A 27,516-nucleotide genomic window follows, 5' to 3' on the forward strand; every position below is an offset into this window, starting at 1 on the left:
AAGGAGATGCTTGCTGCGGATTCTGTGGTGTGATGTGATGTCCTGACGTATGGAGTCAATTTTGAATGTTAAGTAAGTGGCAAAGTCAAGAGCAGAGAGTGAGGGGGGAGAGGAGGTGGGGATGGGCAGAGGACGGAGTTGAGGGTGGCAAAGAGGCGCCGGGGGTTGGAAGACTGGGTAGAGATGAGAATTTTGAAGTATGATTGTTTAGCGAGCGAAAGGGCAGCACTGAAGGATGAGAGCATAAATGTGAAATGGAGGAGGTCTGCCTTAGAGCGTGATTTCCTCCAGTGTCGCTCAGCAGTACGTGAGCATTTTTGCAGATGTCTGGTGCATTTGGTGTGCCAGGGTTGATGTGCTGATCTGCGGGGGGGGGGGGGCGGGGGGTGAATAGTGGTTGGTGGTAACTGCTCATTCCACATGTTCAGAGCCAGCCTGTTAGGCAGCTCAACCTGGCACTTCTGCAGAGCAGTTTTGTAAGGCTGTCACGTGGACAGAGCTGTAACTAGACATGTTGGTGCCCTGTGCCACAAAGAACATTGGTGTCCCCCCATATTTTAATAGGGATAGCATGCACTGAACAGGCATGGCCTCCTGAGGGAGGAAGGGGCGTGGCCACACAGTACCCTCATTCACATTACACCGCACAGTAGTTTCCCTTACATATTACGCCACATATTAGTAGTGTCAGACCAAAGTAGCGTCCCTTACACATTAGCATAGAAACAAAGACTTTAACAACAGATAAGAACCATCTCGTTTGCCTTATTTACCCTGTACAATGGGCCTAATGCTATTTCGTACATCGGGCGATCAGGTCTAAGCTGTGCATACGTATGCACCGCAATGCGCAGGCGATTCGCACGGGTACAAAGCGGATCACCGCTCAGCAATGGGTTTGTGTGAAGAATCCATTCGCACGGGTGATCACAAGGAGATTGACAGGAAGAAGGCGTTTTTGGGTGTCAACTGACCATTTTCTGGGAGTGTTTGGAAAAACGCAGGCGTGTCCAAGCGTTTGCAGGGCGGGTGTCTGACGTCAATTCCGGGCCCGGACAGGCTGATGTGATCGCAGCGGCTGAGTAAGTCCTGGGCTGCGCAGAGACTACACAAGTTCTGTTTGTACAGCTCCGCTACACATGCGTTCGCACACTTGCAAAGTGAAAATACACTCCCCTATGGGCGGCGACTATGCGAACGCAGGACTGCAAAAAAACCCTAGCGAGCGATCAGGTCTGAATTAGGCCCAATGTTCTCTATATATGTCCCCATAGTGTTCATATTACAGAGATTCCAGACCATTAAACGTTAATACTATTATCAGGGCGGCCTATATATGCTAAGGATTCCCCCATGTTACAGAACACCTGGTGCAGAGTGCGCTGGGACTTGTCCTGTGTTAGAAATGAATACAAAATGTTGGCACGGTCTGAAACTGAACTAATCCCAATTTATAAAACTAAAACAAAACGCTGCACTTTTTGGACTTAAAACAATTTGCTGTCACTTACAGTGAGAATAGAAAGACAGAGCTAAATATGTGAAACATAAACAAAAAAACAAAAAACTTATAGCGACAATGAAACAGCTTAAAAATGAATAAAATATATAACAATTATATAAAAGTTCTATATTTCCGAAGCAGTTGTGGGAAATGCAGATATTTATTAGAGATGAGCGCCTGAAATTTTTCGGGTTTTGTGTTTTGGTTTTGGGTTCGGTTCCGCGGCCGTGTTTTGGGTTCGAACGCGTTTTGGCAAAACCTCACCGAATTATTTTTGTCGGATTCGGGTGTGTTTTGGATTCGGGTGTTTTTTTCCAAAAACACTAAAAAACAGCTTAAATCATAGAATTTGGGGGTCATTTTGATCCCAAAGTATTATTAACCTCAAAAACCATAATTTACACTCATTTTCAGTCTATTCTGAATACCTCACACCTCACAATATTATTTTTAGTCCTAAAATTTGCACCGAGGTCGCTGTGTGAGTAAGATAAGCGACCCTAGTGGCCGACACAAACACCGGGCCCATCTAGGAGTGGCACTGCAGTGTCACGCAGGATGTCCCTTCCAAAAAACCCTCCCCAAACAGCACATGACGCAAAGAAAAAAAGAGGCGCAATGAGGTAGCTGTGTGAGTAAGATTAGCGACCCTAGTGGCCGACACAAACACCGGGCCCATCTAGGAGTGGCACTGCAGTGTCACGCAGGATGGCCCTTCCAAAAAACCCCTCCCCAAACAGCACATGACGCAAAGAAAAAAAGAGGCGCAATGAGGTAGCTGACTGTGTGAGTAAGATTAGCGACCCTAGTGGCCGACACAAACACCGGGCACATCTAGGAGTGGCACTGCAGTGTCACGCAGGATGTCCCTTCCAAAAAACGCTCCCCAAACAGCACATGACGCAAAGAAAAAAAGAGGCGCAATGAGGTAGCTGTGTGAGTAAGATTAGCGACCCTAGTGGCCGACACAAACACCGGGCCCATCTAGGAGTGGCACTGCAGTGTCACGCAGGATGTCCCTTCCAAAAAACCCTCCCCAATCAGCACATGATGCAAAGAAAAAGAAAAGAAAAAAGAGGTGCAAGATGGAATTATCCTTGGGCCCTCCCACCCACCCTTATGTTGTATAAACAAAACAGGACATGCACACTTTAACCAACCCATCATTTCAGTGACAGGGTCTGCCACACGACTGTGACTGATATGACGGGTTGGTTTGGACCCCCCCCAAAAAAGAAGCAATTAATCTCTCCTTGCACAAACTGGCTCTACAGAGGCAAGATGTCCACCTCATCTTCACCCTCCCATATATCACCGTGTACATCCCCCTCCTCACAGATTATCAATTCGTCCCCACTGGAATCCACCATCTCAGCTCCCTGTGTACTTTGTGGAGGCAATTGCTGCTGGTCAATGTCTCCGCGGAGGAATTGATTATAATTCATTTTAATGAACATCATCTTCTCCACATTTTCTGGATGTAACCTCGTACGCCGATTGCTGACAAGGTGAGCGGCGGCACTAAACACTCTTTCGGAGTACACACTTGTGGGAGGGCAACTTAGGTAGAATAAAGCCAGTTTGTGCAAGGGCCTCCAAATTGCCTCTTTTTCCTGCCAGTATAAGTACGGACTGTGTGACGTGCCTACTTGGATGCGGTCACTCATATAATCCTCCACCATTCTATCAATGTTGAGAGAATCATATGCAGTGACAGTAGACGACATGTCCGTAATCGTTGTCAGGTCCTTCAGTCCGGACCAGATGTCAGCATCAGCAGTCGCTCCAGACTGCCCTGCATCACCGCCAGCGGGTGGGCTCGGAATTCTGAGCCTTTTCCTCGCACCCCCAGTTGCGGGAGAATGTGAAGGAGGAGATGTTGACAGGTCGCGTTCCGCTTGACTTGACAATTTTCTCACCAGCAGGTCTTTCAACCCCAGCAGACCTGTGTCTGCCGGAAAGAGAGATCCAAGGTAGGCTTTAAATCTAGGATCGAGCACGGTGGCCAAAATGTAGTGCTCTGATTTCAACAGATTGACCACCCGTGAATCCTTGTTAAGCGAATTAAGGGCTGCATCCACAAGTCCCACATGCCTAGCGGAATCGCTCCGTGTTAGCTCCTTCTTCAATGCCTCCAGCTTCTTCTGCAAAAGCCTGATGAGGGGAATGACCTGACTCAGGCTGGCAGTGTCTGAACTGACTTCACGTGTGGCAAGTTCAAAGGGCATCAGAACCTTGCACAACGTTGAAATCATTCTCCACTGCACTTGAGACAGGTGCATTCCATCTCCTATATCGTGCTCAATTGTATAGGCTTGAATGGCCTTTTGCTGCTCCTCCAACCTCTGAAGCATATAGAGCACAGGTTCTCAAACTCGGTCCTCAGGACCCCACACAGTGCATGTTTTGAAGGTCTCCTCACAGAATCACAAGTGAAATAATTAGCTCCACCTGTGGACCTTTTAAAATGTGTCAGTGAGTAATTAATACACCTGTGCACCTGCTGGGTTACCTGCAAAACATGCACTGTGTGGGGTCCTGAGGACCGAGTTTGAGAACCCCTGATATAGAGGGTTGAATTCCACCTCGTTACCACTTCTTGCTTCAGATGATGGCAGGGCAGGTTCAGTAGTTTTTGGTGGTGCTCCAGTCTTCTGTACGTGGTGCCTGTACGCCGAAAGTGTCCCGCAATTTTTCTGGCCACCGACAGCATCTCTTGCACGCCCCTGTCGTTTTTTAAAAAATTCTGCACCACCAAATTCAAGGTATGTGCAAAACATGGGACGTGCTGGAATTTGCCCATATTTAATGCACACACAATATTGCTGGCGTTGTCCGATGCCACAAATCCACAGGAGAGTCCAATTGGGGTAAGCCATTCCGCGATGATCTTCCTCAGTTGCCGTAAGAGGTTTTCAGCTGTGTGCGTATTCTGGAAAGCGGTGATACAAAGCGTAGCCTGCCTAGGAAAGAGTTGGCGTTTGCGAGATGCTGCTACTGGTGCCGCCGCTGCTGTTCTTGCGGCGGGAGTCCATACATCTACCCAGTGGGCTGTCACAGTCATATAGTCCTGACCCTGCCCTGCTCCACTTGTCCACATGTCCGTGGTTAAGTGGACATTGGGTACAACTGCATTTTTTAGGACACTGGTGAGTCTTTTTCTGACGTCCGTGTACATTCTCGGTATCGCCTGCCTAGAGAAGTGGAACCTAGATGGTATTTGGTAACGGGGGCACACTGCCTCAATAAATTGTCTAGTTCCCTGTGAACTAACGGCGGATACCGGACGCACGTCTAACACCAACATAGTTGTCAAGGACTCAGTTATCCGCTTTGCAGTAGGATGACTGCTGTGATATTTCATCTTCCTCGCAAAGGACTGTTGAACAGTCAATTGCTTACTGGAAGTAGTACAAGTGGGCTTACGACTTCCCCTCTGGGATGACCATCGATTCCCAGCGGCAACAACAGCAGCGCCAGCAGCAGTAGGCGTTACACGCAAGGATGCATCGGAGGAATCCCAGGCAGGAGAGGACTCGTCAGACTTGCCAGTGACATGGCCTGCAGGACTATTGGCATTCCTGGGGAAGGAGGAAATTGACACTGAGGGAGTTGGTGGGGTGGTTTGCGTGAGCTTGGTTACAAGAGGAAGGGATTTACTGGTCAGTGGACTGCTTCCGCTGTCACCCAAAGTTTTTGAACTTGTCACCGACTTATTATGAATGCGCTGCAGGTGACGTATAAGGGAGGATGTTCCGAGGTGGTTAACGTCCTTACCCCTACTTATTACAGCTTGACAAAGGGAACACACGGCTTGACACCTGTTGTCCGCATTTCTGGTGAAATACCTCCACACCGAAGAGCTGATTTTTTTGGTATTTTCACCTGGCATGTCAACGGCCATATTCCTCCCACGGACAACAGGTGTCTCCCCGGGTGCCTGACTTAAACAAACCACCTCACCATCAGAATCCTCCTGGTCAATTTCCTCCCCAGCGCCAGCAACACCCATATCCTCCTCATCCTGGTGTACTTCAACACTGACATCTTCAATCTGACTATCAGGAACTGGACTGCGGGTGCTCCTTCCAGCACTTGCAGGGGGCGTGCAAATGGTGGAAGGCGCATGCTCTTCACGTCCAGTGTTGGGAAGGTCAGGCATCGCAACCGACACAATTGGACTCTCCTTGTGGATTTGGGATTTCAAAGAACGCACAGTTCTTTGCGGTGCTTTTGCCAGCTTGAGTCTTTTCAGTTTTCTAGCGAGAGGCTGAGTGCTTCCATCCTCATGTGAAGCTGAACCACTAGCCATGAACATAGGCCAGGGCCTCAGCCGTTCCTTGCCACTCCGTGTGGTAAATGGCATATTGGCAAGTTTACGCTTCTCCTCCGACAATTTTATTTTAGGTTTTGGAGTCCTTTTTTTTCTGATATTTGGTGTTTTGGATTTGACATGCTCTGTACTATGACATTGGGCATCGGCCTTGGCAGACGACGTTGCTGGCATTTCATCGTCTCGGCCATGACTAGTGGCAGCAGCTTCAGCACGAGGTGGAAGTGGATCTTGATCTTTCCCTAATTTTGGAACCTCAACTTTTTTGTTCTCCATATTTTATAGGCAGAACTAAAAGGCACCTCAGGTAAACAATGGAGATGGATGGATTGGATACTAGTATACAATTATGGACGGACTGCCACGGTTAGGTGGTATAAAAAAACCACGGTTAGGTGGTATATAATACAATTATGGATGGACGGACTGCCTGCCGAGTGCCGACACAGAGGTAGCCACAGCCGTGAACTACCGCACTGTACACTGGTTGATAAAGAGATAGTAGTATACTCGTAACAACTAGTATGACGACGGTATAAAGAATGAAAAAAAAAAAACACGGTTAGGTGGTATATAATACAATTATGGTTGGACGGACTGCCTGCCGAGTGCCGACACAGAGGTAGCCACAGCCGTGAACTACCGCACTGTACACTGGTTGATAAAGAGATAGTAGTATACTCGTAACAACTAGTATGACGACGGTATAAAGAATGAAAAAAAAACCACGGTTAGGTGGTATATATTATAATACAATTATGGATGGACGGACTGCCTGCCGAGTGCCGACACAGAGGTAGCCACAGCCGTGAACTACCGCACTGTACTGTGTCTGCTGCTAATATAGACTGGTTGATAAAGAGATAGTATACAATACTACTAATATACTGGTGGTCAGGCACTGGTCACCACTAGTCACACTGGCAGTGGCACTCCTGCAGCAAAAGTGTGCACTGTTTAATTTTAATATAATATTATTTATCATGTACTCCTGGCTCCTGCTATAACAACCTGCAGTGCTCCCCAGTCTCCCCCACAATTATAAGCTTTATATACAATACATTGATGTGCAGCACACTGGGCTGAGCAGTGCACACAGACTGAGTCACTGTGTGACTGTGTATCGTTTTTTTCAGGCAGAGAACGGATATATTAAATAAAACAAACAACTGCACTGTCTCTGGTGGTCACTGGTCACTGTGGTCGTCAGTCACTAAACTCTGTCTGCACTCTCTTCTAATCTACAGTATCACAGCAATCTCTCTCTCTCTCTCTCTCTTCTAAATCTAATCTAAATGGAGAGGACGCCAGCCACGTCCTCTCCCTATCAATCTCAATGCACGTGTGAAAATGGCGGCGACGCGCGGCTCCTTATATAGAATCCGAGTCTCGCGAGAATCCGACAGCGTCATGATGACGTTCGGGCGCGCTCGGGTTAACCGAGCAAGGCGGGAAGATCCGAGTTGCTCGGACCCGTGAAAAAAAAAGTGAAGTTCGTGCGGGTTCGGATTCAAAGAAACCGAACCCGCTCATCTCTAATATTTATATACCTTTTATGAAAGGGACTGTACCTGCTGCCTGGTGAGGGGAAGCTGGACACTTTCCTTATCTTATCCTAACTCAGAGCTTCTCAAACGCGGTCCCCAGGGCACCCCAACGGTCCAGGTTTTGAGTTTATCCATGCTTGGCCACAGGTGACTTAATTAGCACCTCAGTTAATTTGATTTAACCATCTGTGCGGAGCCATGGCTATACCTAACCCCCGGACTGTTGGGTGCCTTGGTGACTGGACCGCTAGGTGCCTTGAGGACTACTACCACGCAGCCTCCCACTCTCCTCCGTTCACTGCCTGCAAATATTCAGGCCATTAGTGTAAGTGCACCAAGCAAGACACTCTGTATTCAGGCTGGTGCTCGTTCCATACAGGTGCGGGGAGCTGGCGGGATGGCACTGGAAGCAAACACGGCGCCGGCTCTCAGACGTTACTGAGCGGTGCAAGTCCCATAATGCCAGTGTCTGTGTTGCTGCAGAGATCACAGAGCCAGGGGAGGGAGCGACGGAGGTCAGTGAGGGCTGAATGGTGGATGGAACCTGGCACATGACTATATACCTAGCAGCGGGCACCAGGCAGATATACTGTACAGGAGTTGGAGCAGCCACTACCCACCCACGCTACAATGTATAATAGACGTGGTGTGCCCAGCAGGGAATGAGCCAGGCGGTTCTGCCCACAGAGCATATGTTGCACTGGCACCAATGGCACCACCCTAGTTGCGTCCCTGTACGTGGTCTTCTAGTGTTAGGGCAGGGTGCTGATCACGGGTAGGGCACATTTTTCATTTGGGAGGGCACATTTTTCATTCGGAAGGGCACAATTAGGTACATAATATTATGCTTGGTCCTCCCATTCCCACATGCTAAAGAATGGACAGTGCGCACAGCAAAAATTTAGGGGCGTTGTTTTTTGTGGGGAAGGGGCATTCACATTACACCACACAGTAGTGCAGTTAATACACACTGCACCAGGTAGAACCTCCTATACACACTGCGACAGGTAGAGCACGTTATACATATTGCGCCAGATAGAGCACATTCTACACTTTGCACCAGGCAGAGCACGTTATACACAATGCACCAGGTAGAGAGCACTGAGAAACATTGACCAGGTAGAGAGCACATTATACACATTGCACCAGGTAGAGAGCACATTATACACACTGCACCAGGTAGAGAGCACTGAGAAACATTGCACCAGGTAGAGAGCACGTTATACACATTGCACCAGGTAGAGAGCACGTTATACACATTGCACCAGGTAGAGAGCACTGAGAAACATTGCACCAGGTAGAGAGCACTGAGAAACATTGCACCAGGTAGAGAGCACTGAGACACATTACACCAGGTAGAGAGCACTGAGAAACACTGCACCAGGTAGAGAGCACTGAGACACACTGCACCAGGTAGAGAGCACTGAGACACACTGCACCAGGTAGAGAGCACGTAATACACATTGCACCAGGTAGAGAGCACTGAGACACATTGCATCAGGTAGAGAGCACTGAGACACATTGCATCAGGTAGAGAGCACTGAGACACATTGCATCAGGTAGAGAGCACTGAGACACATTGCACCAGGTAGAGAGCACTGAGACACACTGCACCAGGTAGAGAGCACTGAGACACACTGCACCAGGTAGAGAGCACTGAGACACACTGTACCAGGTAGAGAGCACTGAGATATACTGCACCAGGTAGAGAACACTGAGACACATTGCACCAGGTAGAGAGCACTGAGACACATTGCACCAGGTAGAGAGCACTGAGAAACATTGCACCAGGTAGAGAGCACTGAGACACACTGCATCAGGTAGAGAGCACTGAGACACACTGCACCAGGTAGAGAGCACTGAGACACATTGAACCAGGTAGAGAGCACGTTATACACATTGCATCAGGTAGAGAGCACTGAGACACACTGCACCAGGTAGAGAGCACTGAGACACATTGAACCAGGTAGAGAGCACGTTATACACATTGCATCAGGTAGAGAGCACTGAGACACATTGCACCAGGTAGAGAGCACTGAGACACATTGCACCGGGTAGAGAGCACTGAGACACACTGCACCGGGTAGAGAGCACCGAGACACACTGCACCGGGTAGAGAGCACCGAGACACATTGCACCAGGTAGAGAGCACTGAGACACACTGCACCAGGTAGAGAGCACCGAGACACATTGCACCGGGTAGAGGAGCACTGAGACACATTGCACCAGGTAGAGAGCACGTTATACACATTGCATCAGGTAGAGAGCACTGAGATACACTGCACCGGGTAGAGAGCACTGAGACACACTGCACCGGGTAGAGAGCACTGAGACACACTGCACCGGGTAGAGAGCACTGAGACACACTGCACCGGGTAGAGAGCACTGAGACACACTGCACCGGGTAGAGAGCACTGAGACACACTGCACCAGGTAGAGAGCACTGAGACACACTGCACCAGGTAGAGAGCACTGAGACACACTGCACCGGGTAGAGAGCACTGAGACACACTGCACCAAGTAGAGAGCACTGAGATACACTGCACCAGGTAGAGAGCACTGAGACACATTGCACCGGGTAGAGAGCACTGAGACACACTGCACCAGGTAGAGAGCACTGAGACACACTGCACCGGGCAGAGAGCACTGAGACACACTGCACCAGGTAGAGAGCACTGAGACACACTGCACCGGGTAGAGAGCACTGAGATACACTGCACCGGGTAGAGAGCACTGAGACACATTGCACCAGGTAGAGAGCACTGAGAAACACTGCACCAGGTAGAGAGCACTGAGACACACTGCACCGGGTAGAGAGCACTGAGACACATTGCACCAGGTAGGGCACATTTTTGATCTCTGCTTTTTTTGTGCCAATTTTACTTACTGGGGGCTGATGCTGCGGGAGTTGATCGCGCTGATCCCCCCTCACACACCGCGGAGCTGGTAGAAAATGGCCGCCACACTGATCCATGCACACAGAGGAGGGAGGGCTGGGTTTGCCTCGGCGAGAGAAGCAAACCCCCAGCCCTCCTTATCTTACCAGATCCCCTTCAGCCAGCGCATCAGCGCATCAGCGCGACAAGCCTAAGGCAGCTGCAGGGGGCAGTGACAGCACGGCGAGACAGAGCGGCGGGGAGGAGCAGGGGGCAGTGACAGCGTGATGGGACAGAGCGGCGGGGAGGAGCAGGGGGCAGTGACAGCGCGATGGGACAGAGCGGCGGGGAGGAGCATGGAGCAGTGACAGCGCGATGGGACAGAGCGGCGGGGAGGAGCAGGGGGCAGTGACAGCGCGATGTGACAGAGCGGCGGGGAGGAGCAGGGGGCAGTGACAGCGCGATGGGACAGAGCGGCGGGGAGGAGCAGGGGGCAGTGACAGCGCGATGGGACAGAGTGGCGGGGAAGAGCAGGGGGCAGTGACAGCGCGATGGGACAGAGTGGCGGGGAGGAGCAGGGGGCAGTGACAGCGCGATGGGACAGAGCGGCGGGGAGGAGCAGGGGGCAGTGACAGCGTGATGGGACAGAGCGGCGGGGAGGAGCAGGGGGCAGTGACAGCGCACCCGGCGCGGCGGTGACTAGGCAGTCCTTTAGTAATCAGCAGGGCGGGCACAAACGGGCAGGGCGCATTCTGCCACTCAGAAAAGGGGCAGGGCGCATCGCCCCGTGAAAGAAGGCTAGAGGGAACACTAGTCTTCTGCCCATGCATTAATTCGTTTCTATGCATTTGATACTTTATGGTGACCATATTATCCCTTGTACCTGGGACGCTGATGGATTACACAGGTTCTGTGGCTGATAAAACCAGCTGAAATGCAGGCTTCAAGTCAGCCAGCCCCAGAACCTGTGTAATCCATGAGCGTCCCAGGTAAAAGGGATAATATGGTCACCCTAGATACCTTCACCTCCGCAGATGCGACCTTTGGGTGATGGGTGGGTGTCCCCACCTATAGAGGGACAGCATTATAACATCCCATCGTCCTGCACGTGTCCCCTAGTGGAGGAAGTAGGATTTGTGGTCTTACCTTGTTAAATCCTTTTCCTCTGTTCCATTGGGTGCACAAGACAAACATCCTGACCCACCTGACCTGTGATACTGGTTCTCTATACACCATACTTGCCTACCTGACCCTCCCCATGAGGGAGAAAATGCTCTGTTCCTGGACGTTCCTGGTAATGTATGATTGCCATCACCTGTGGTGAAACACCTTTCTTATCAATTACCTAGCTCACCACAGGTGATGGCAATTATACATTACCAGGAAAGTCCAGGAACAGAGCATTTTCTCCCTCATGGAGAGGGTCCAAGTATGACCAAACCTCTATGTGTGCTGCATGCACCGGTCTTCCTTCTCCCTACTGTGGGCTTGATAATCGGGTTTACCATACTGTTGCCCTTATTTATCAATGAGTGATACATTTCACTGGGAGTGATAAATTGCACCAGCCAATCCGCTCCTAACTTTCATTTTTCAAACTTGTTTGAAAAATGACAGGAGCGGAGTGGCTGGTGCAATTTATCACTCACCGTGAAATGTATCACTCATTGATAAATAAGGGCATATGCCTAACCGGGACACTCATGAATTACACAGGTTCTGGGGCTGGCTGTCTACAAGCCTGCACTTCACCTGGTTTCAATCAGGAACAGAACCTGTGTAATCCATGAGCGTCCCGGGTTAAAGGGACAGTATGGTAAGCCTATTGCTAACTTGACTGGCTGGCCATGGGCTGGAGAGTGGAGTATAGGGGAGAGGGAGCCCTGGACTGCTGGGTAATTAAAATGTACTGTTTGGTGGCCAGTCTCTCTGCTCCAGGCTATAGTATATACCCATTATCCACCCTGTGCCCCCTATGGAGTCAAAGAAAAGGATTTAACAAGGTAAGACCATAAATTCTACTTTCCCCAAAAAGTATTCCATGTTCCAGCTCCCAGTCTGTCCAGTCTTTGTGGTTTCATGCTCCTGCACCTTGGATGTCCTGGTAACCAGCGTCTCCAGGTGTCCTGCGCTGGTCTCATTACCAGCTCACAGCGTGTCTGCACTTCCAAGGTGAAGTTTACATGTGTCTGTGAATCCTGCAAAGCCTGACACAATCTGCTACACCTGATACCATTGCCGTGTTACTCAATACTCCGGTCATCGGCATTCTTGCTGTTCCTGTTTTTGGAATTTGTTTCTTTTGTCATTACTGTGGAAACTGGACCCCTGTTTTGCCTGATATCCACCATACATGACACTATCTGCTATGCCCATACTACTTATGATAAAGCATGTCAGGGAGATGTGACGGTAACACCTATCAGCGCAGGCGTGTACGGCTACATGTGAGAGGCGTGTCATAAACATGACTTACATCCAATGTAAATGAGCCCCAGAGGTAGTAAGATCTACTTGTTGAAGAAAAGAGGCTGATATTTTGCAGGATTTGTTTGTGTATTGTGTTTTACGAGAGGTTCCGTGTACTGAAAGTGGCCACAAGAAACCTTATTTATAATGCATGTAGCCATAGGGATCAATGGGGCAGATGTATTAATCCCGGAGAAGTGATGAAGCAGAGATAAGTGTAAGGTGATAACGCACCAGTCAATAAGCTCTGACAGGAGCTGATTGGCTGGTGCATTATCACCTTCCACTTATCACTGCTTTATCACTTCTCCAGGCTTAATACATCTGCCCCCCTGTGCCTTATAACCAACACAGGGTGATGGTGCCGATGACCCCATTTCAATGCATCTATCTCTGATTTCTCTTTTTCCCCAAGACTGTAATAACCGCATAATGGGGGTAAGGTGTAATTAGGGAGATTGCTGGACTATTCAGGGAGTTTGGGAGATTGCTGCTATTTCAGGGAGTCTCCTGCAGAATGAGGGAGGGAGGTTACTATTACTATGCCTGATGTCGGTCTTTTTAAAAATTAAAGTTCTAGACCAACGATAGTTTGGAAACTATAGCACGTTGTGATGTTGGCAATTCCACAGCAATTCAATGGTGTCATTCCGATGTCTATCCCTAGACGCTCACAGCTGGCTCGCGACTCCACAGCTTGCCAAGATTGGCCACCGTGAGATGAAGGGGCACCTAATGGTGTGACCACAGAGAGCCAGCTGGTGATCATCGGCCATGATTCCGGACGTTGGTTTTTATAATGCTGCATTAGTAATGCGGGCAAATGTTTGACTATGGGCCCCATAATGCCCGATTTCAGCCCAATTCGGGCATTCGATATATTGAATGAAATTGGGCATTTCTGAGGTGTTTCTGTTCCGATCCGATGCGCGTTCCCGTGAGCATCGGATCGGAACCTCCAGATTGAATGTGCTGCACATTCAATCAGGTCCGACCTGGGGGCATGGCTGGGATCGCCCACGATACATCGGATGCAAAAGAATAGCGGTGGTCATTCCGAGTTGATGGCAACCAGCAACTTTTAGCTGCTGCTGCGATCAATAGTCCACGCCTATGGGGGGGTGTATTTTAGCTTAGCAGGGTGCGAAAATTTCAAGCACAAGTAGACCAGCCCTGGACATACTTACCCTGTGCGACGGATCCAGCGATGATGGGCCGGCTTTGACGTCACACCTCCGCCCTCCGTTCACCTGGGCATGCCTGCGTTTTACTCACCACTCCCCGAAAACGCTCTCCAACGGTCCAGATCCGCCCATCCACACCTCCTTCCTGTCAATCTTCTTAGCGGTCGCCGCTGCGACTGCTTCCGTCGGTAGCCGCAATGTAACCCCTATTGCCGGGCAACGTCGCGCACTGCGCCCGCTGCGCATTCCGCAGCCATTTGCACCGCAGCGAAAAACCGATGCGCACGAACGGGTTGGAATGATCCCCAGCATAGGATATATCCTGGGCGATCCTGCCCCCTCGGGAGGCTGCCAGGGGGATTGCCTGCGACATGTGGTCGCCTAAGTGTATGGAGCCCTTTACCAGGGCCGTAACTAGGGGGAGGGGGGGGGGGGGTAAGGGGGCATGCGCCCCGGGTGCAGGATTTCAGGGGGTGCCAAGGAGTTAGAGGAGCAAGGTCTTTGTTTTTGTTTTTTAGCCGGCAGTGCTGTGCTGCTCCAGTGAGACAGCAGCAGCTTCCTGGGCAATATATCTGACCCATCTGTCTGTCCGCAGCTGGCTCCAACACTGTGCGGGTGATCTCCAGTACCTAGGATCTCTCCTATGTTGGCTACTGTCTTAAACTCTCTTATTTGCCATGCAGTGCTGCAACTAGCGTGCGGTGCACCGTACAAGTTCTAGAAGTGCACTGTGCTCTCAGTTGGCAGTATCAACCTCCGCTTTGCCTCCCATATGGGGGGATTGGGTGTAGCTTATAGTGGGGTATAGTGCACTGATGTGGTGTAACATATAAGGGGATGTAGTGTAGTAATGTATTGCAGTATATAGAGGTATGTAGTGCACTGATGTGGTGTAACATATAAGGGGATGTAGTGTAGCATATAGGGTATGTAGTGCAGTGGATAGGGGCATGTAGTGTAGTGATGTAGTTCAGGGTGTAGAGGATGTAGTGCAGTGATGAAGTGTTATAATATAGTGCAATGTATGGGGACACACAGGGGAGCATGTCCTGTAGTTGAACACGCTGGTGGAGCATGTGACGCATTCGGCATTTGAGGCACATAGGGGAATATTGTCCAGTAGTGTCCCCTTTTTTTATTATTATTTTATTGTATTTTATTTATTTATTCATGTAGTTAATTTATTTTTAGGGGTTGGGGGGCGTGCAAAATTACTGCCTTGCCCCGGGTGACGAAAATCCTAGTTTCGGCCCTGCCTTTACAGTAACCCTGGTTAGATTAGGATCTAACTGCATTATGGGATATGTTGGAGATCACCAAAGACCGTCATTAGAGTGTCTGCTGTTACACTAAATTGTACTTGTGTTCTTTATTTCCTTAGCGGAGAGTGTGAGTTTTTTTTCTTTTTAGCAGGACAAGGTTGTTTTTTTACTAACACACACTGCAACGTTACGCTGTAATGGCAACAATGGTGGAAATATTTGTGGAATGTGTTTTCTGATTCCCCCCCTTCACCCCCCCCCAAAAAAAAATAAAAATAAAAATATAAATAAAAAAATTGTCAAGACCCCCTCCCCTCCCCCTGGATAATCCGGTAGAGTAGGCAGTTGAGATGTAAATACAAAACAGAGAAACCTTTCCACACCCGCACCTGATAGCCCGCACCTGACAGCCTGGGTAATGGATGTGTAACGGTGTGAAATACCTGTCTGAGTACCACCTCCTATTACATAGAGACACTGCGGAGACTCTGTCAGTGTGCGGCACAGCCTCCTCTTTCTTACAGCTATTCTATTCTGCTACGTCTGTGCTGTGATTTGGGATTTTTCCTATTAATGTTCCTGTCGGTGGATTTGGATTTGGTCTTAGTAATAGTGGTGGCTGAGAGACAAGAAGAAGAGCTCTGTGACCAGCAAAAGGTATTTAATATTTTATCATATTTTATATGATGCTTCCAAGATAGGAATAGTATAAAGTGTCTGAGGTTTTGGGCTCGATTCTGAGACCGACACATTGGCAACGTCGGACACAGCGGAACATTTATCATCTGCGCAAGAATATGAGTGTCGCTGTGCATGCGCCCTGGCGGTGTTCCTACAGAGTCACGGTGCTGATTCGCACTCGTGTCGCAGAAGAGTATTAGCAATGTGTTGGCTGTTCCTGGGCGATGACTGTAAGGTAACAGGGAGGTGGCTAATCAGACGCACGGCGATGTTGCTTCTTATGGGAGTATTATAGGAGTGTTACGGCCATGATGGTGAGAGCGGTTGTGTACACGTTGGAGGACATACTCAGACAGAGGATTTGTACCTGCCATTGGGTTCCTGCATGACACAATGGTGCAGCACAGCAAGCACATAACAACGTATGCGGGCGCTGACAGTGGGTGACTCCGCCCCCGCACATTTCAGATGCACAGCTGTACACCGGGGAAATTCTCTGTAGCACATTAGCGTAACGTCACAGAGGCTCCTGCGGCAAGAGATGCGCACACACAGCCGCTGCTGCTGCGTCCTACAGAATCAGGCCCTTTATTATATAGCACACACAGCCGCTGCTGCTGCGTCCTACAGAATCAGGCCCCTTATTATATAACGCACACAGCCGCTGCTGCGTCCTACAGAATCAGGCCCTTTATTATATAGCGCACACAGCCGCTGCTGCATCCTACAGATCAGGCCCTTTATTATATAGCACACACAGCCGCAGCTGCATCCTACAGATCAGGCCCTTTATTATATAGCACACACAGCCGCTGCTGCGTCCTACAGATCAGGCCCTTTATTATATAGCACACACAGCCGCTGCTGCTGCCTCCTACAGAATCAGGCCCTTTATTATATAGCACACACAGCCGCTGCTGCTGCATCCCACAGAATCAGGCCCTTTATTATATAGCACACACAGCCGCTGCTGCTGCATCCCACAGAATCAGGCCCTTTATTATATAGCACACACAGCCGCTGCTGCGTCCTGCAGAATCAGGCCCTTTATTATATAGCACACACAGCCGCTGCTGCGTCCTACAGATCAGGCCCTTTATTATACAGCACACACAGCCGCTGCTGCTGCCTCCTACAGAATCAGGCCCTTTATTATATAGCACACACAGCCGCTGCTGCGTCCTACAGAATCAGGCCCTTTATTATATAGCACACACAGCCGCGCTGCTGCATCCTACAGAATCAGGCCCTTTATTATATAGCACACACAGCCGCTGCTGCTGCATCCTACAGAATCAGGCCCTTTATTATATAGCACACACAGCCGCTGCTGCTGCATCCTACAGAATCAGGCCCTTTATTATATAGCACACACAGCCGCTGCTGCGTCCTACAGAATCAGGCCCTTTATTATATAGCACACACAGCCGCTGCTGCGTCCTACAGAATCAGGCCCTCTATTATATAGCACACACAGCCGCTGCTGCTGCATCCTACAGAATCAGGCCCTTTATTATATAGCACACACAGCCGCTGCTGCTGCGTCCTACAGACCAGGCCCTTTATTATATAGCACACACAGCCGCTGCTGCTGCGTCCTACAGAATGAGGCCCTTTATTATATAGCACACACAGCCGCTGCTGCTGCGTCCTACAGATCAGGCCCTTTATTATATAGCACACACAGCCGCTGCTGCTGCGTCCTACAGAATGAGGCCCTTTATTATATAGCACACACAGCCGCTGCTGCTGCGTCCTACAGAATCAGGCCCTTTATTATATAGCACACACAGCCGCTGCTGCGTCCTACAAAATCAGGCCCTTTATTATAAAGCACACACAGCCGCTGCTGCGTCCTACAGTATCAGGCCCTTTATTATGTAGCACACACAGCCGCTGCTGCTGCGTCCTACAGAATCAGGCCCTTTATTATATAGCACACACAGCCGCTGCGTCCTACAGATCAGGCCCTTTATTATATAGCACACACAGCCGCTGCTGCTGCGTCCTACAGTATCAGGCCCTTTATTATATAGCACACACGCCGTTGCTGCATCCTACAGAATCAGGCCCTTTATTATATAGCACACACAGCCGCTGCTGCGTCCTACAGTATCAGGCCCTTTATTATATAGCACACACAGCCGCTGCTGCATCCTACAGAATCAGGCCCTATATTATATAGCACGCACAGCCGCTACTGCGTCCTACAGATCAGGCCCTTTATTATATAGCACGCACAGCCGCTGCTGCTGCATCCTACAGTATCGGGCCCTTTATTATATAGCACACACAGCCGCTACTGCGTCCTACAGATCAGGCCCTTTATTATATAGCACACACAGCCTCTGCTGCGTCCTACAGAATCAGGCCCTTTATTATATAGCGCACATAGCCGCTACTGCGTCCTACAGATCAGGCCCTTTATTATATAGCACACACAGCCGCTGCTGCTGCTGCTGCATCCTACAGTATCAGGCCCTTTATTATATAACACACACAGCCGCTGCTGCATCCTACAAAATCAGGCCCTTTATTATATAGCACACACAGCCGCTACTGCGTCCTACAGATCAGGCCCTTTATTATATAGCACACACAGCCGCTGCTGCGTCCTACAGTATCAGGCCCTTTATTATATAGCACACACAGCCGCTACTGCGTCCTACAGATCAGGCCCTTTATTATATAGCACACACAGCCGCTGCTGCTGCATCATACAGTATCAGGCCCTTTATTATATAGCACACACAGCCTCTGCTGCGTCCTACAGAATCAGGCCCTTTATTATATAGCACACAGCCGCTGCGTCCTACAGAATCAGGCCCTTTATTATATAGCACACACAGCCGCTGCTGCTGCGTCCTACAGTATCAGGCCCTTTATTATAGAGCACACACAGCTGCTGCGTCCTACAGAATCAGGCGCTTTATTATATAGCACACACAGCCGCTGCTGCGTCCTACAGTATCAGACCCTTTATTATATAGCACACACAGCCGCTGCTGCGTCCTACAGTATCAGGCCCTTTATTATATAGCACACACAGCCGCTGCTGCATCCTACAGAATCAGGCCCTTTATTATATAGCACACACAGCCGATGCTGCTGCTGCTGCGTCCTACAGAATCAGGCCCTTTATTATATAGCACACACAGCCGCTGCTGCATCCTACAGAATCAGGCCCTTTATTATATAGCACACACAGCCGCTGCTGCGTCCTACAGAATCAGGCGCTTTATTATATAGCGTACACAGCCGCTGCTGCGTCCTACAGTATCAGACCCTTTATTATATAGCACACACAGCCGCTGCTGCGTCCTACAGTATCAGGCCCTTTATTATATAGCACACACAGCCGCTGCTGCATCCTACAGAATCAGGCCTTTTATTATATAGCACACACAGCCGATGCTGCTGCTGCTGCGTCCTACAGAATCAGGCCCTTTATTATATAGCACACACAGCCGCTGCTGCATCCTACAGAATCAGGCCCTTTATTATATAGCACACACAGCCGATGCTGCTGCTGCGTCCTACAGATCAGGCCCTTTATTATATAGCGCACACAGCCGCTGCTGCTGCGTCCTACAGAATCAGGCCCTTTATTATATAGCGCACACAGCCGCTGCTACGTCCTGCAGAATCAGGCCCTTCATTATATAGCACACACAGCCGCTGCTGCTGCGTCCTACAGAATCAGGCCCTTTATTATATAGCGCACACAGCCGCTGCTACGTCCTGCAGAATCAGGCCCTTTATTATATAGCACACACAGCCGCTGCTGCGTCCTACAGAATCAGGCCCTTTATTATATAGCGCACACAGGCGCTGCTGCTATGTCCTACAGTATCAGACCCTTTATTATATAGCACACACAGCCGCTGCTGCGTCCTACAGTATCAGGCCCTTTATTATATAGCACACACAGCCGCTGCTGCATCCTACAGAATCAGGCGCTTTATTATATAGCGTACACAGCCGCTGCTGCGTCCTACAGTATCAGACCCTTTATTATATAGCACACACAGCCGCTGCTGCGTCCTACAGTATCAGGCCCTTTATTATATAGCACACGGAGCCGCTGCTGCATCCTACAGAATCAGGCCTTTTATTATATAGCACACACAGCCGATGCTGCTGCTGCTGCGTCCTACAGAATCAGGCCCTTTATTATATAGCGCACACAGCCGCTGCTGCATCCTACAGAATCAGGCCCTTTATTATATAGCACACACAGCCGATGCTGCTGCTGCGTCCTACAGATCAGGCCCTTTATTATATAGCGCACACAGCCGCTGCTGCTGCGTCCTACAGAATCAGGCCCTTTATTATATAGCGCACACAGCCGCTGCTACGTCCTGCAGAATCAGGCCCTTCATTATATAGCACACACAGCCGCTGCTGCTGCGTCCTACAGAATCAGGCCCTTTATTATATAGCGCACACAGCCGCTGCTACGTCCTGCAGAATCAGGCCCTTTATTATATAGCACACACAGCCGCTGCTGCGTCCTACAGAATCAGGCCCTTTATTATATAGCGCACACAGGCGCTGCTGCTACGTCCTACAGTATCAGACCCTTTATTATATAGCACACACAGCCGCTGCTGCGTCCTACAGTATCAGGCCCTTTATTATATAGCACACACAGCCGCTGCTGCATCCTACAGAATCAGGCCCTTTATTATATAGCACACACAGCCGATGCTGCTGCTGCTGCGTCCTACCGAATCAGGCCCTTTATTATATAGCACACACAGCCGCTGCTGCATCCTACAGAATCAGGCCCTTTATTATATAGCACACACAGCCGATGCTGCTGCTGCTGCGTCCTACAGAATCAGGCCCTTTATTATATAGCACACACAGCCGATGCTGCTGCTGCGTCCTACAGATCAGGCCCTTTATTATATAGCACACACAGCTGCTGCTGCATTCTACAGAATCAGGCCCTTTATTATATAGCACACACAGCCGCTGCTGCATCCTACAGAATCAGGCCCTTTATTATATAGCACACACAGCCGCTGCTGCGTCCTACAGAATCAGGCCCTTTATTATATAGCACACACAGCCGCTGCTGCGTCCTACAGAATCAGGCCCTTTATTATATAGCACACACAGCCGATGCTGCTGCTGCTGCGTCCTACAGAATCAGGCCCTTTATTATATAGCACACACAGCCGCTGCTGCATCCTACAGAATCAGGCCCTTTATTATATAGCACACACAGCCGATGCTGCTGCTGCGTCCTACAGATCAGGCCCTTTATTATATAGCGCACACAGCCGCTGCTGCTGCGTCCTACAGAATCAGGCCCTTTATTATATAGCGCACACAGCCGCTGCTACGTCCTGCAGAATCAGGCCCTTCATTATATAGCACACACAGCCGCTGCTGCTGCGTCCTACAGAATCAGGCCCTTTATTATATAGCGCACACAGCCGCTGCTACGTCCTGCAGAATCAGGCCCTTTATTATATAGCACACACAGCCGCTGCTGCGTCCTACAGAATCAGGCCCTTTATTATATAGCGCACACAGGCGCTGCTGCTACGTCCTACAGTATCAGACCCTTTATTATATAGCACACACAGCCGCTGCTGCGTCCTACAGTATCAGGCCCTTTATTATATAGCACACACAGCCGCTGCTGCATCCTACAGAATCAGGCGCTTTATTATATAGCGTACACAGCCGCTGCTGCGTCCTACAGTATCAGACCCTTTATTATATAGCACACACAGCCGCTGCTGCGTCCTACAGTATCAGGCCCTTTATTATATAGCACACGGAGCCGCTGCTGCATCCTACAGAATCAGGCCTTTTATTATATAGCACACACAGCCGATGCTGCTGCTGCTGCGTCCTACAGAATCAGGCCCTTTATTATATAGCGCACACAGCCGCTGCTGCATCCTACAGAATCAGGCCCTTTATTATATAGCACACACAGCCGATGCTGCTGCTGCGTCCTACAGATCAGGCCCTTTATTATATAGCGCACACAGCCGCTGCTGCTGCGTCCTACAGAATCAGGCCCTTTATTATATAGCGCACACAGCCGCTGCTACGTCCTGCAGAATCAGGCCCTTCATTATATAGCACACACAGCCGCTGCTGCTGCGTCCTACAGAATCAGGCCCTTTATTATATAGCGCACACAGCCGCTGCTACGTCCTGCAGAATCAGGCCCTTTATTATATAGCACACACAGCCGCTGCTGCGTCCTACAGAATCAGGCCCTTTATTATATAGCGCACACAGGCGCTGCTGCTACGTCCTACAGTATCAGACCCTTTATTATATAGCACACACAGCCGCTGCTGCGTCCTACAGTATCAGGCCCTTTATTATATAGCACACACAGCCGCTGCTGCATCCTACAGAATCAGGCCCTTTATTATATAGCACACACAGCCGATGCTGCTGCTGCTGCGTCCTACAGAATCAGGCCCTTTATTATATAGCACACACAGCCGCTGCTGCATCCTACAGAATCAGGCCCTTTATTATATAGCACACACAGCCGATGCTGCTGCTGCTGCGTCCTACAGAATCAGGCCCTTTATTATATAGCACACACAGCCGATGCTGCTGCTGCGTCCTACAGATCAGGCCCTTTATTATATAGCACACACAGCTGCTGCTGCATTCTACAGAATCAGGCCCTTTATTATATAGCACACACAGCCGCTGCTGCATCCTACAGAATCAGGCCCTTTATTATATAGCACACACAGCCGCTGCTGCGTCCTACAGAATCAGGCCCTTTATTATATAGCACACACAGCCGCTGCTGCGTCCTACAGAATCAGGCCCTTTATTATATAGCACACACAGCTGCTGCTGCATTCTACAGAATCAGGCCCTTTATTATATAGCACACAAAGCCGCTGCTGCTGCTGGGTCCTACAGAATCAGGCCCTTTATTATATAGCACACACAGCTGCTGCTGCATTCTACAGAATCAGGCCCTTTATTATATAGCGCACAAAGCCGCTGCTGCTGCTGGGTCCTACAGAATCAGGCCCTTTATTATATAGCACACACAGCCGCTGCTGCGTCCTACAGAATCAGGCCCTTTATTATATAGCACACACAGCCGCTGCTGCTGCGTCATACAGAATCAGGCCCTTTATTATATAGCACACAGCCGCTGCTGCTGCATCCTACAGAATCAGGCCCTTTATTATATAGCGCACACAGCCGCTGCTGCATCCTACAGAATCAGGCCCTTTATTATATAGCGCACACAGCCGCTGCTGCTGCATCCTACAGAATCAGGCCCTTTATCATATAGCACACACAGCCGCTGCTGCATCCTACAGAATCAGGCCCTTTATTATATAGCGCACACAGCCGCTGCTGCTGCATCCTACAGAATCAGGCCCTTTATTATATAGCACACACAGCCGCTGCTGCGTCCTGCAGAATCAGGCCCTTTATTATATAGCATGGCTTCATGGAACATATGTCTCGGATCTCAATCAGGTGGATCACAGGGTTGACCCTAATTAGGGGGGTAATTCAGATCTGATCGCTGCTGTACATTTTTGCACAGCGGGCGATCAGATCTGAACTACATATGCACCGCGCCAGCACGTCGCCCGGCTGCAATTGGCATCAGCGCCCTGCAACGGGATGGTGCAAAGAATCCATTTGCATGGACATTCGCAAGGAGATTGACAGGAAGAGGGCGTTTATGCGTGGCAACTGACCGTTTACAGGGATTGTGCGGAAAAGCGCAGGCGGGCTCAAGTGTTTTCAAGGTGGGTGCGTGACGTCAATTCCGGTCCCTATCAGCTAGAGATGTGCACTTGAAATTTTTCGGGTTTTGTGTTTTGGTTTTGGGTTCGGTTCCGCGGCCGTGTTTTGGGTTCGACCGCGTTTTGGCAAAACCTCAGCGAATTTTTTTTGTCGGATTCTGGTGTGTTTTGGATTCGGGTATTTTTTTCAAAAAACACTAAAAAACAGCTTAAATCATAGAATTTGGGGGTCATTTTGATCCCAAAGTATTATTAACCTCAAAAACCATAATTTCCACTCATTTTCAGTCTATTCTGAATACCTCACACCTCACAATATTATTTTTATTCCTAAAATTTGCACCGAGGTCGCTGGATGACTAAGCTAAGCGACCCTAGTGGCCGACACAAACACCTGGCCCATCTTGGAGTGGCACTGCAGTGTCACGCAGGATGGCCCTTCCAAAAAACACTCCCCAAACAGCACATGACGCAAAGAAAAAAAGAGGCCAATGAGGTAGCTGTGTGAGTAAGATAAGCGACCCTAGTGGCCGACACAAACACCGGGCCCATCTAGGAGTGGCACTGCAGTGTCACGCAGGATGGCCCTTCCAAAAAACACTCCCCAAACAGCACATGACGCAAAGAAGAAAAAATTGGCGCAATGAGGTAGCTGTGTGAGTAAGCTAAGCGACCCTAGTGGCCGACACAAACACCTGGCCCATCTAGGAGTGGCACTGCAGTGTCACGCAGGATGGCCCTTCCAAAAAACACTCCCCAAACAGCACATGACGCAAAGAAGAAAAAAAGAGGCGCAATGAGGTAGCTGTGTGAGTAAGCTAAGCGACCCTAGTGGCCGACACAAACACCTGGCCCATCTAGGAGTGGCACTGCAGTGTCACGCAGGATGGCCCTTCCAAAAAACACTCCCCAAACAGCACATGACGCAAAGAAGAAAAAAAGAGGCGCAATGAGGTAGCTGTGTGAGTAAGCTAAGCGACCCTAGTGGCCGACACAAACACCTGGCCCATCTAGGAGTGGCACTGCAGTGTCACGCAGGATGGCCCTTCCAAAAAATACTCCCCAAACAGCACATGACGCAAAGAAAAATTAAAGAAAAAAGAGGTGCAAGATGGAATTGTCCTTGGGCCCTCCCACCCACCCTTATGTTGTATAAACAGGACAGGCACACTTTAACCAACTCCTCATTTCAGTGACAGGGTCTGCCACACAACTGTGACTGAAATGACGGGTTGGTTTGGACCCCCACCAAAAAAGAAGCAATTAATCTCTCCTTGCACAAACTGGCTCTACAGAGGCAAGATGTCCACCTCATCATCATCCTCCGATATATCACCGTGTACATCCCCCTCCTCACAGATTATCAATTCGTCCCCACTGGAATCCACCATCTCAGCTCCCTGTGTACTTTGTGGAGGCAATTGCTGCTGGTCAATGTCTCCACGGAGGAATTGATTATAATTCATTTTAATGAACATCATCTTCTCCACATTTTCTGGATGTAACTTTGTACGCCGATTGCTGACAAGGTGAGCGCCGGCACTAAACACTCTTTCGGAGTACACACTTGTGGGAGGGCAACTTAGGTAGAATAAAGCCAGTTTGTGCAAGGGCCTCCAAATTGCCTCTTTTTCCTGCCAGTATAAGTACGGACTGTCTGACGTGCCTACTTGGATGCGGTCACTCATATAATCCTCCACCATTCTTTCAATGTAGAGAGAATCATATGCAGTGACAGTAGACGACATGTCCGTAATCGTTGTCAGGTCCTTCAGTCCGGACCAGATGTCAGCATCAGCAGTCGCTCCAGACTGCCCTGCATCACCGCCAGCGGGTGGGCTCGGAATTCTGAGCCTTTTCCTCGCACCCCCAGTTGCGGGAGAATGTGAAGGAGGAGATGTTGACAGGTCGCGTTCCGCTTGACTTGACAATTTTCTCACCAGCAGGTCTTTGAACCCCAGCAGACTTGTGTGTGCCGGAAAGAGAGATCCAAGGTAGGTTTTAAATCTAGGATCGAGCACGGTGGCCAAAATGTAGTGCTCTGATTTCAACAGATTGACCACCCGTGAATCCTTGTTAAGCGAATTAAGGGCTCCATCCACAAGTCCCACATGCCTAGCGGAATCGCTCCGTGTTAGCTCCTCCTTCAATGTCTCCAGCTTCTTCTGCAAAAGCCTGATGAGGGGAATGACCTGACTCAGGCTGGCAGTGTCTGAACTGACTTCACGTGTGGCAAGTTCAAAGGGCAGCAGAACCTTGCACAACGTTGAAATCATTCTCCACTGCGCTTGAGACAGGTGCATTCCACCTCCTATATCGTGCTGAATTGTATAGGCTTGAATGGCCTTTTGCTGCTCCTCCAACCTCTGAAGCATATATAGGGTCGAATTCCACCTCGTTACCACTTCTTGCTTCAGATGATGGCAGGGCAGGTTCAGGCGTTTTTGGTGTTGCTCCAGTCTTCTGTACGTGGTGCCTGTACTCTGAAAGTGTCCCGCAATTCTTCTGGCCACCGACAGCATCTCTTGCACGCCCCTGTCGTTTTTTTAAAAATTCTGCACCACCAAATTCAAGGTATGTGCAAAACATGGGACGTGCTGGAATTTGCCCATATTTAATGCACACACAATATTGCTGGCGTTGTCCGATGCCACAAATCCACAGGAGAGTCCAATTGGGGTAAGCCATTCCGCGATGATCTTCCTCAGTTGCCGTAAGAGGTTTTCAGCTGTGTGCGTATTCTGGAAAGCGGTGATACAAAGCGTAGCCTGCCTAGGAAAGAGTTGGCGTTTGCGAGATGCTGCTACTGGTGCCGCCGCTGCTGTTCTTGCGGCGGGAGTCCATACATCTACCCAGTGGGCTGTCACAGTCATATAGTCCTGACCCTGCCCTGCTCCACTTGTCCACATGTCCGTGGTTAAGTGGACATTGGGTACAACTGCATTTTTTAGGACACTGGTGAGTCTTTTTCTGACGTCCGTGTACATTCTCGGTATCGCCTGCCAAGAGAAGTGGAACCTAGATGGTATTTGGTAACGGGTGCACACTACCTCAAGAAATTGTCTAGTTCCCTGTGAACTAACGGCGGATACCGGACGCACGTCTAACACCAACATAGTTGTCAAGGCCTCAGTTATCCGCTTTGCAACAGGATGACTGCTGTGATATTTCATCTTCCTCGCAAAGGACTGTTGGACAGTCAATTGCTTGGTGGAAGTAGTAAAAGTGGGCTTCTGACTTCCCCTCTGGGATGACCATCGACTCCCAGCAGCAACAACAGCAGCGCCAGCAGCAGTAGGCGTTACACGCAAGGATGCATCGGAGGAATCCCAGGCAGGAGAGGACTCGTCAGAATTGCCAGTGACATGGCCTGCAGGACTATTGGCATTCCTGGGGAAGGAGGAAATTGACACTGAGGGAGTTGGTGGGGTGGTTTGCGTGAGCTTGGTTACAAGAGGAAGGGATTTACTGGTCAGTGAACTGCTTCCGCTGTCGCCCAAAGTTTTTGAACTTGTCACTGACTTATGATGAATGCGCTGCAGGTGACGTATAAGGGAGGATGTTCCGAGGTGGTTAACGTCCTTACCCCTACTTATTACAGCTTGACAAAGGCAACACACGGCTTGACAAATGTTGTCCGCATTTCTGGTGAAATACTTCCACACCGAAGAGCTGATTTTTTTTTTTTTTGGTATTTTCACCAGGCATGTCAACGGCCATATTCCTCCCACGGACAACAGGTGTCTCCCCGGGTGCCTGACTTAAACAAACCACCTCACCATCAGAATCCTCCTTGTCAATTTCCTCCCCAGCGCCAGCAACACCCATATCCTCCTCATCCTGGTGTACTTCAACACTGACATCTTCAATCTGACTATCAGGAACTGG

At 49.6% G+C, this 27,516-nt stretch overlaps 1 protein-coding gene across 2 annotated transcripts in view; it reads left to right on the top strand.

Annotated features, from left to right (window-relative positions):
* LOC135037122 (beta-1,4-galactosyltransferase galt-1-like) overlaps nt 1-27,516 on the top strand; it is an 86,029-nt gene that overhangs the window by 44,392 nt on the left and 14,121 nt on the right. The window contains exon 1 of one of the 2 annotated variants that reach the window (XM_063954519.1): nt 12,106-12,263. The exons of the other annotated variant lie outside the window; for it this stretch is intronic. The gene's annotated coding sequence lies outside the window, so the exon portion shown is untranslated. Of the gene's footprint in view, nt 1-12,105; nt 12,264-27,516 lie in introns of those variants that run through there. 2 annotated transcript variants of the gene reach the window in all.

This window comes from Pseudophryne corroboree, unplaced genomic scaffold, assembly GCF_028390025.1.
Source record: "Pseudophryne corroboree isolate aPseCor3 unplaced genomic scaffold, aPseCor3.hap2 scaffold_669, whole genome shotgun sequence".
NCBI lineage: Eukaryota > Metazoa > Chordata > Amphibia > Anura > Myobatrachidae > Pseudophryne > Pseudophryne corroboree.